This window comes from Rhinoderma darwinii, chromosome 4, assembly GCF_050947455.1.
Source record: "Rhinoderma darwinii isolate aRhiDar2 chromosome 4, aRhiDar2.hap1, whole genome shotgun sequence".
Taxonomy (NCBI): Eukaryota; Metazoa; Chordata; class Amphibia; order Anura; family Rhinodermatidae; genus Rhinoderma; species Rhinoderma darwinii.
In genome coordinates, this window is record NC_134690.1 from 44,971,272 (window position 1) to 44,982,958 (window position 11,687).

General features: G+C 42.3%; 1 protein-coding gene across 2 annotated transcripts in view; it reads right to left on the reverse strand.

The window, feature by feature from the left end:
- Nucleotides 1–10,374, reverse strand: part of VSNL1 (visinin like 1) — a 176,060-nt gene extending 165,686 nt beyond the window's left edge. Inside the window, exon 1 of one of the 2 annotated variants that reach the window (XM_075861072.1) lies at nucleotides 10,141–10,374. The gene's annotated coding sequence lies outside the window, so the exon portion shown is untranslated. Of the gene's footprint in view, nucleotides 1–10,118 lie in introns of both variants that reach the window. The other variant, XM_075861071.1, reaches the window with a different exon arrangement.
- Between the last annotated feature and the right edge of the window lie 1,313 nt (nucleotides 10,375–11,687).

Sequence of the window (11,687 nt, forward strand, 5' to 3'; positions counted from 1 at the left end):
TTCGGCAATTATAACACACCAGATGGATTACACAAGACCTTCTCAAAGGGCAATTCCAGACACGATCTTAAAATTAGAGGGGTGGTCCAACAAAAAACATTTATGACATATCAACAGAATATATTCCCATCCATAGGGAGTTCCTTAATCCACATTTTGCAATACAAGGCGACCACTCAAATAGGAGGCGTTAGGGAGCGCTGGCCCTGCACATGTACGCGATTCTCTCCATTGAAGTCGATGGACGTTATGGAAATGGCCAAGCACGACCAGCTCTCCCCGGCTTCTTCTCCTATTAGAGTTATTATATTGTACTACAATGCAAAGATCACAAGGCACTTATTCTCCGGTTAGGTGAGGTCCCACAGGTAGGAATTTTTGGGCATATTCTGCATATATTCTATACATTTCTTTGGTGGTGATTGTAGTATATATGAAACGGTGAATAGTGAAGAAAATGTACAAAACATATTAATAGAAACACATCTTTGATTTGTGAATTTTCCTCCCATCATGCCTTGAGCATAGACTTCAAAGTCTTTTTACTCTAAGGCCCCATGCACACGACAGTATTTTCATCTATCCCAAAATACTGTCCGCAAATACAGATCAGTAGGCATCCGTGTTTTATCCGTATATACGGAAGGATGTCCGTAGATATGGTCCGTATTGCATCTATATTCCGTCCGTATATACGAATTCGTACAAAAAAAGGGAGGTTGCAAATAATGTCATCAACATGTTGCCTAGCAATGCTACCGTAGGACGGTTTACGGATGCACATCAGTAGCCGTCCGTATTTACGGAAGCTCCCATAGAAAGTCTAAGGCCCCATGCACACGACCGTGGCCGCAATCACGGGCACGGCCGGCTGCCGACTGCCACCCACATTTTCGGGCCGTGCTCCCATACAAAGTATGGGAGCACGGCCCGCAAAATGCAAAAGGACGGACATGTTCCATAATTTTCGGAACATTTCTGAGGCACGGATACCCATCCGTAGCGCTACGGAAAGGTGTCCGCGTTCAATGGAAGTGAATGGGTCCATTTTTACGGACCACAATTGCGGTCCGCAAAAACAGAGGTTTTTTACAGTTGTGTGGATTGGGCCTTAGAGAGTCCTTGCCGTAATTACTGACAAGAATAGGACGGGTTCTAGAATTTTTTCAGCACGGACACCCATCAGTAAAAATACTGGAAGTTGTCCGTGGCCAATAGAAATGAATGGGTCCATAATTACTGATGAAAAATACTGTGGTGAGCATGGGGCCTAAGTGGAGCTTTCTCCAATGCTCTTTGACAAACATGTTAAACGACCCTTCAGGATTGACGGGGGAAGTGACAACTAGTCTGTGAACACTTCTGACTATAGTCCACAAGGCAAAAAAAGTCATGGATGTCTTACCAACCCCCATAGTAAGAGGTCCTACACGTAGGACTGTTGTAACTAACTATAGGGCCGTGGGCCAACTGGCCACTGCCCCTTGGGCACATCTGATTTGGAGGGTCCATTAGCGGAATTAGTTGCAGAAGCTGCCAAAAATACTGGAAACAAAAGCGCAGCATGCTGCGCTATTGTTTCCAGTAAATCCACGGACATCCCGACGGAAAAACCAGACGGATCCCATTAAAGTGAATGGGTTCTGTCGGGAGCGAGATGTCTCCGCTGTTAAACAGATCCTGCGCTTTCGCCATTTTCGTTGTGCTGCTCCTCTGACAGAACAGAACAACGGAGACCTGAAGGCAGATGTGAACAGGGCCTTACAGCTCGTAGGGGTCTGGTAATCCTAATAGTACATTCACACATACAGTACCATATTTTGGCTGTTGCTCTATTTTACCTCAGTGGTGAGGAGTGAATTTAGAAAATCCTGGTCCTACACCTCACATTGAATTTCAAAATAAGATTTTACATGCGGTAAAGTAACGAAGATTTCACTTGAAGCCATTTGAAGAAGATTTCGTAAAACTGTTTCTAAAAGAAAAAAGTGCAATGTCCTGGTAGTGGTGAAGTAGAAAAAGACACAAAAAACACCATATTGTTATTGCAGCAAGAAGGTGTGCAGTACAAGCCATGATGAGAGGAAGGAAGATGACCACAATCAAGAAAGAGGGCTTCTTCTCAGCCAAGCAGGCCGAAAGATGTCCATGGAAAACAGATTTCCAGCATGGAAGCTTCCGTCAACCATAAATGACCCCTGCAGTGACCACAGCACGGTAACTGTAGTTGTAAAGGATCTGCCAGACACAGTTTCTGTGTCGACGCCCGTGGTTAATCAGTCTGCATCTGTGCCTAGGTCTGATAGAGTGACTCGATCTGCTACCATTCAGGCTGGTAGGCTGAGGAGTGGGAGAACCTATCACAGCCTGGCCAGACGGTTCTAGCTCCCGCCCTCGGTCTATTTATACCTTCATTTGCTTCTTGTCTTTGCCTGTGATTCTCTTGTTTCCTGGCTCTGCTGTTCCTGCTAGAAACTATTGACCTCAGCTTCAAATTGACCCTGTCTTTACGGACTACTCTCCTGCTCTGCGTTTGGTACCTCGTACACTCCTGGTTTGACTCGGCTCGTTCACTACTCTTTTTGCTCACGGTGTTGCCGTGGGCAACTGCCCCATTTCCCTTAGCTTCTGTGTACCCTTGTCTGTTGTGCACTTATTGAGCGTAGGGACCGTCGCCCAGTTGTACACCGTTGCCTAGGACGGGCCGTGCAAGTAGGCAGGGACTGAGTTGCGGGTAGATTAGGGCTCACCTGTCTGTCTCCGTACCCCGACATTACAGTAGTATTACATGACGGTCATTTAACGCGGACGGCCAGGAGAGAAGCTCTTTGTTACAATCTCTTCACTTTGGCTTATAAAGGGTGGTTCCAAGTAGGGGACCCCCTCTACCTTGTCCAGTTGCCCCAGTAGGTTTTATGGACAGGGGTTGTCAACCTCTTTAAGGCTTCGTTCACACCTGCGTCGGGAATCCGCTTGTGGCTTCCGTCAGACCTTTCCGTCAGGGGAAACCACAAATGGAAACCATAGCTTTTTGTTTGCATTATTATTGATTTCAATGGTAACGCGTCTGTTGCAAATGGTTTCCGTTTGTCTCCGTTCCGTAAGGTTTCTGTTTTTCTATTGATTTTGCCCAAAAAAAACGAAACCTTTTACAAACGGAAACCATTAGCAACGGAAGTGTTACCATTGAAATCAATGTTATGCAAGCGGAAAGCCATGGTTTCCGTTCGTGGTTTCCCCTGATGGAAAGGTCTGACGGAACCCACTAACGGAACCCCGGCGCAGATGTGAACGAAGCCTAAATAAAATTTGAGGGTAACAAATTCTACTATGAAAGATGCATTAATCTCCATGTAGTCCGCACATATCAAGTGTAATATTTTTGTAATGCAATTTTTTTAATGGCAAACTATGAAAGTGCCGTCTATTCATGATGCGTTCTGTAATAATAAACTTCCTTCCTTCACCATTGTTAGACTGTCAGTAATTTCCAGCACAATAGCAACCACACAAAACGATGAAATGACTCAAATGTTAACATAAAATGTGTCGATTAGTTGTTAAAAAGAGCAGCGATCTGAGGTGCAGATACATTTCGAGGCCGGTTTTACATAAGCATAACATGGGCCCATTTTTGCACCCATATTACTGCTGAAAACTCAGATGATGCTGTTGGTTTGGGTCTTTAGACCCACGGTCGGGCTGAGCTTTGTGGCCAAATACCGGACCCAAAAATTTCCCCAAAAAATATTTGAAAACGGCCGAACAGATTATTTAGAACACAAATTTACCACTACTTAACCAAACGCCCTTAAGGAATTTGATGACATGTGTGTGGCCATGAGACCTAATCATAAGATCGGAAAAACATAGCTCTGCATAGGAGCTGTATACACAAAACGGTAGAAGTTTTTAATGAAGGTGTTTTGCAAATTTGCATCATCTTTTATTTTAGATGCATAGAAGAAATAAGAAATGATTTCAGAAGTGGACATATCCTTTAAAGAGAACTTTTTCAAGTAAGAGGTTAAAGAGAAAAATCCCACAGATGGCAATCTTTAAAAGGGTAAAGTACAGTATGTACCACCATCCCTTCTACTACATGGTAATAATACTATATCTCTATCAGAACATAGTGATCCGGACGTGTCACCTGTCAAATGTGGATTTATTATTAAAAAGAAAGAAAATGCAGTGTGATCTGTGGGCAGCATGTTATAGAGCAGGCGGAGATGAGAAGATGGGATTAGATTTTTGTGGAAAAAGATTCAGTAGAACTTGCAATTTATTGATCTAAACCTCTACTCTTTCTGGGCTCATGAGTCCAGTGGGCGGTCCTGCTCAATGATTGACAGCTATCTCTGTATGCAGGGAAGGTTGTCAATCACTGATTAGGACCGCCCACTCAATCTACTCAGCTCCTCCTGCTGCCTACAGTTTAGACTGCATTTTTAACGTGACAGAATCCCTTTAATCAGAAGCCCAAGAAAAATGTCTGAAAAAGGAAAAATTATTCAATTTGATTTTCCCTTCAAGGAATATAAAATGTATTAGAAAATATACAGATGTAGCCAAGTTTATCTTGAGTCTGATAACTTGCTGCAGCTTGATATCACACAACTAAAGCCATTGAAAAAGTAAAGTTAACATTTCTTGAAACTGTGTATTTAATGTGTTAAAAGTCAAGATAAAGATGGCTACATCTGTAGTCCCAATTGCTGTAGTCCCAATAGGAGAGACGGAACTTATGGATGGACTGCAGTTTATCTGCGAAATAAAACAAGGACTCAGTGAAAGAGGCATCTTCTAGGTTTAGCGGTATGCAACTCACCCATATAAAGGGTCTGCTTCCTTTGCAGAAACAGTGCCACTCTTGTCAAATGGCTGTCTCTGGTATAGCAGCTCAGCCCCATTTAAGTGAGGGATGAGATTCCCTACACAGCTCACGGACAAAGGTCATAGTGCTGGAACAGGTGCAAAATGGCAGCTGTGGCTTTGTGCCCAACAGTATTTTATTATTTGTTTTATGTTATTCCTGCCAATCTGGATTGGCACTGGGAAATCAACTGGGCACTTGTTGCCTTCCTAATAAAATATTTCAGAATAAAAGTTCTGGAGTTCTATAGCGACACTGTACTTTTAGACCTTTATATGGAATGCCTATTAAAATATGACATTTTGAATTAGGTCTTGGCTTCCTAGCACCAAGGGCAGGCATACTAGTGTCCGTAAGTTGTTCACCAAGATTCCCACATGCCTGGAAAGACATGCAAAGCTACATTGCAATGCAAATTTACTCTTGCACTACCAGTCTGCTGTGTCAGTGCTCACTGTCGCTCTGACATTCTATTCATGGAACGAGGAAGCACAGGATGAACAGAGCTGCACATCCTGCTCCGATAGAAGAACGTAGCAGCGTATGGAATCGTTGATCAGTAAGTTAAGCTACATCTGTGGTAGCCATCTATGGGGCCGACTGGAACTACTCTGGACACGTAATTTGACAGCGTTTAAAGAGGCTCTGTCACCACATTATAAGTGCCCTATCTCCTACATAATGAGATCGGCGCTATAATGTAGGTGACAGTAATGCTTTTTAGCGTTTTTAGATTTATGCTAATGAGTTGCTTAATGCCCAAGTGGGCGTGTTTTTACTTTAGACCAAGTGGGCGTTGTACAGGGGAGTGTATGGCGCTGACCAATCAGCATCATGCACTTCTCTCCATTCATTTACACAGCGCATAGGGATCCTGTTAGATCCTTATGTGCTGTCTTATACTTACACATTAACGATACTGAAGTGTTTAGACAGTGAATAGACATTCCACGGGATGTCTATTCACAATCCCTGCACTTCCCTAATGTGTCTATGGTAGTTACAGCAGAGCAAGCGTAATCTCGTTGTAACCTGTAATTTACCGCGATTACGCTTCCTCTGCTGTAACTACCACAGACAGAGTAACGAAGTGTAGGGATTGTGAATAGACATCCCGTGGAATGTCTATTCACTGTCTAAACACTTCAGTATCGTTAATGTGTTAGTATAAGACAGCACATAAGGATCTAACAGGATCCCTATGCGCTGTGTAAATGAATGGAGATGAGTGTATGACGCTGATTGGTCACTGATTGGTCAGCCTCATACACTCCCCTGTACAACGCCCACTTGGTCTAAAGTAAAAACACGCCCACTTGGGCATTAAGCAACTCATTAGCAAAAATCTAAAAACGCTAATAAAGTGGTAAAAATAGATTGTTTTTTTAAATAAAAAGCATTACTGTCACCTACATTACAGCGCCGATCTCCTTATGTAGAAGACAGGGCACTTATAATGTGGTGACAGAGCCTCTTTAAACTTCATCCTTTGGAGACCACGTGATCCATTATCTACCTCTGTCATGAGTCAATAGATCACCTATATTGTCTAAGTTCTCAGAATGGCTGCTTCCATGGTGACCAGATGATATTGACGCAGATTACGCTGGAGAAAATTAATTTACTATATAAAGACTTGTGCACATCCACGTAATACATAAAACAAGTCTCTATTCTATCAAGCTGCTAAAACTTTATTCAGCTTATTCCAGTTTCAGAAAATGCTAATTATATGTATATAATACAAAAAATTATAAAAATGTTCAATATAATCTCAATTCCTCATGGTGTTCAAGATCTCTGCTTGCAGTCATTCAATAAAAACCTTCATTGTTTATATAATACTGTCTCTGATCATGTGATGCACGGCCCGTGACATGACATAGCTCTGATACACATACTATAACTGTAACGGACCGTGCACCTGTGTGTCCATCACACGACCAGGACAGATTTTTATTCACTGTAAGTAAACAATAAAAGTTTCTCAATGAATGACAGCAAGCAGAGATCTTGAATCCATGTTAAAAACATGACAGAAGAGGACGACTCAAGGATCTACAGTATATCTAATGGTGGATTTGTTATTGGGGGCAAATTATCTTTAAAATCCTCATACTTTGAGACCGTGCACTGTAACATACGACAAATACGGCCGCTGGACTTACTAAAGGGGAAAGAATTACGAAGGAAGAAATAAAAATAGGAGACATATTTTATAGATAGAACAACCAAGCCAAAACCGGCATGGGTCTGCATGGTTAATAACCTTCACCATTATGATAATGAAGCAGGTTTACCTGCAGTCCTATGTAAAACCTGCATTGACCTGTGCCAAATAACAAACTCGGCATCAAGAATTCCAATACAGCCCAAAAGAACAAACCGGTAGCATATATATATATATATATATATATATATATATATACACATATCTATCTATCTATCTTCATATCTATCTCATATCTATCTATCTATCTATCTCATATCTATCTATCTATCTTCATATCTATCTATCTATCTTCATATCTATCTATCTATCTATCTTCATATCTATCTATCTATCTATCTATCTATCTATCTATCTATCTATCTATCTATCTATCTATCTATCTATCTATCTATCTATCTATCTATCTATCTATCTATCTATCTATCTATCTTCATATCTATCTATCTATCTATCTCATATCTATCTATCTATCTTCATATCTATCTATCTATCTATCTATCTATCTATCTATCTATCTATCTATCTATCTATCTATCTATCTATCTATCTATCTCATATCTATCTCATATCTATCTATCTCATATCTATCTATCTATCTTCATATCTATCTATCTATCTTCATATCTATCTATCTATCTATCTATCTATCTTCATATCTATCTATCTATCTATCTATCTATCTTCATATCTATCTATCTATCTATCTTCATATCTATCTATCTATCTATCTTCATATCTATCTATCTATCTATCTTCATATCTATCTATCTATCTTCATATCTATCTATCTATCTTCATATCTATCTATCTATCTTCATATCTATCTATCTATCTATCTATCTATCTATCTATCTATCTATCTATCTATCTATCTATCTATCTATCTATCTATCTATCTATCTATCTATCTATCTATCTATCTATCTATCCCATATCTCTCTCTCTCTCTCTATCTATCTAACTCATATCTCTCTCTCTCTCTATATATTGAAGGCTACCACTAACCATTATTATATGTCAGCTATACGTCCCCTGTTCCTGACTCTCTTTGTGTTAGTGCTTTGCGACATGAGATCTCAGCTGCTAAACTTGTCATCCGTCTGAGTGGCCTTTATGTACTGCAGCATTTACCAATTACACGTATACTCCATTACACTTCCTGTATAAGTGCAGCTCCATCCTTTCTTATGATAGAAAATATTGTTACATTGTTTCCTCCTTGCACTATAATGTTGTTATGAAGCAATAAATGTTTCCTTTTTTCAGCATAACATTGTAAATCCTATGCACTGTGTACTGATGTAGCAGAGCGGACTTTGTTATGATTTATGATTTACCTGCATGCCTATGCAAGGACACAAATAACATCACCATGAGCTGTACCAAATGCACCACCTGTACTCAGCTCTTCTGCATGGACTCACTCAGCTCTGCTACATCTGGATTTGAGCAAAGGCAGTTTAAATATTGTAAATAGTGGATGGGTTGAGTAGGGCACAACTAGGCGCATAATATTACTGAATCTACAAAGGATGATAGGGGGCAGCGTGATGACTGTATACATGTCATATACATCAGAGCCTCACTGCATAGCGGAGTGGGGGGACACTGCAGCGTCAGGCATCCTGAAGAGCAATAAGGAAAAGGGGGCACCACTGAGCTCATACCATTAGCTTGTCTTCTATCGATACAGACAAATACCAAGGTCTTTCTAACAAATAACCTTAAAAATTGTCCAGAGGTCATTTCCTCATCACATTTCCTTTCTAAGCGGCAGATGATCACTACTATCTAGTCTCTGCGGAGACAGAGAAACACATGGAAGAGATAATGTGATCCCAGCGTATAACTATTTAAGCATACATGAGTTATAGCCTAACCAGATCGTGCCGATTTATGCATTTTGCCGGATAAGTAGAAGATCCTTCAAAAGACGCCGTGGTAAATAATAACACACCAGGTAGAAAGGTACAATGGGAAAGACAGAAAAACAGGACTCCGGACTCAATTTGAGTAAAGATAGATAAAGATAGATAGATAGATAGATAGATAGATAGATAGATAGATAGATAGATAGATAGATAGATAGATAGATAGATAGATAGATATGTATTTGTACTGTATGTATGGTATTTCGTTACAACACTCTGTAGCCATCTGCAGCCTTTATTACCTACTGGATTATTAATTGCCATATAATATGGTTATAATCTCCAGACAACAATTATAAAGCCATTGTACCATTACCTGATAATACAAGTACGTCAGTGAAAATAAACATTAAAGAAAAAAACAGGCTTCGCATGGCAATGGGCACGTACGGTCATGCGCCACTTATAGGTTAAGAAATGACAAGTCTGTGGTTGACCCATCTGGAAGATGCGGGGTTAACACCAGTATGACCTTGGCATGACACCTACATGCGTGTTCAATAACATTCATTCTCCATACGGGACAAGAGATGTCCATTATACCTGTATGAGCGGCGGTGCTGAGGACCCCATTACAGGACTCTCTGCAGCGACACGACGGGTGCAGATGGCATGGTGCCCCCTACAATAGGATGAACCCGCTGTACTTATTATATAAATATTACAGACTCTGTTATAGCGTAATATAATAGATACATGACCACCGTGATCAGACTGGATGCAGCGTTCATTGTATCAGTGGAATATAGATGTATGGGGGGGCACCAGGAAAGATGCTACACATACAGCACCCCACTCTGAACCCCCATATAAATGCTGCATACACAGGGACCATAGACTCCGCTCCTGATCCAGGGGCCACGTTGGCTGTTATGATCATCAGCTTTGGGATAAATCTGGATTTGCACTGGAACATATGTGACAAATACAAGCTAGAGCCCCATAGAGATGCATGATATGGACAGATCCTATGGACTGCAGGATGCTCCCCTCCCTCCCTGCTCTGATCTGCAATGTGGCATATACATCCCATACAGCATATGCACTGGTGAGGATGATGGGGGTGATTGACACTTACATAGGGAGCAATGCAGATTCACCTGGTGGACACACAATACAGAGCCCTCTGATCTCCGGGCAGGAGCCTCTGTGCTGGGGCTTGGAGGGTGTAGCTGGCAGTCAGGAGGCTGATCCCGGCCGTGCTTGCCCGTAGCTGGCGGTAATTCCCTCCTGATCGGCGCCTGTCCTTGCGCTGGCTCCGCTCTGTGCTGCAGAATTGGGAATCCCGGACAAAATCAAGGCTGCCTGGAGCCGCAGTGCGCAGGCGCGGTGGGCAGCAGCAGCCTCTCCTCACTCCTCCTCTGTCTCCACTTTTCTCCACTCCTTGTCATGTCCTTCCTCCAGTGCCCACCTGTCAGACCTCCATGGCAGCACTGCCTGCTGTGTTACCTCTATTAGAGACTGTGTCATGTGGGGGATTCTCCTGCAATCTTCTTCTAACATGTCTATTGCTGGGGGGTCTGTGAGCTGAGACCCCCCAGAGATCTTCAATAAAAGGAGCTGTACTTTTCATTGGAGCACCTGAGCCCCTTTGGCCGCTACTCACAGATTTCTCAGTGTCCTAACAATGTTCTTTACGCCAGTTTTTAGACCAAATACCATGTTTGCGCCACTTTTTCCAACACGTGTGCAATATTCCTGTATAAAGTATGCAGCGTGTCGAGGAATATAGTGCATTCAAAACTACTATATTACAGGGGTTCCCAATTTTAGGATATTTCATCGCTTCCTAATTTGGGAGGCTCTGTCAGCCGGGAACCCCCACGATCCTCAGAGTAAAGGGGCCGCAGTGCTAGTCTAGTGCTGATGCTCCTTCTCTGATTTTCCCTTCACAGCGACCCTCCCAGCCACCCGCAGTGCAGGGAACTACAACATGCTGCGGCGTAGCTATAGGGGTCGAGCAGTCACAATTACCCATGGCCCCCTACATCACGCCTGTGCAGTTACTGTAGAAACTGGGGCCTATGTAGTAAACTCCTGCAGTAACAGTATACTTACCCTCCTCGCTGCTGAGTTGGGTCCGGGCCAAGCGCTGAGTCCTGATGCGTTCAGCGTCACAGCATCAGAAACGAGGAGGTTAAGTCTAAGAATACTGTCTGCTGGGCCCTGTATCTAAGCCTATCGTGTGTGATACTGTCTGCTGGGTCCTTTATCTAATCCTATCATGTGTTATACTGTCTGCTGGGCCCTGTATCTAATCCCATCATGTGTGATACTGTCTGCTGGGCCCTGTATCTAAGCCTGTTATGTTTGATACTGTCTGCTGGGCCCTGTATCTCAGCCTACCATGTCTGATACTGTCTGCTGGGTCTTATATCTAAGCCTGTCATGTGTGATACTGTCTGCTAGGCCCTGTATCTCAGCCTATTATGTGTGATACTGTCTACTGGGCACTGTATCTAAGCTTATGATGCGTGATACTGTATTACTCTCCGCTGGGCTCTGTATCTAAGCCTATCATGTGTGATACTGTCGGCTGGCCCCTGTATCAAAACTTATCATGTGTGATACTGTCTGCTGGGTCCAGTATCCAAGCCTAGAATGTGTGATACTGTCCGCTAGGCCCTGTATCTAAGCCTGTCATCAT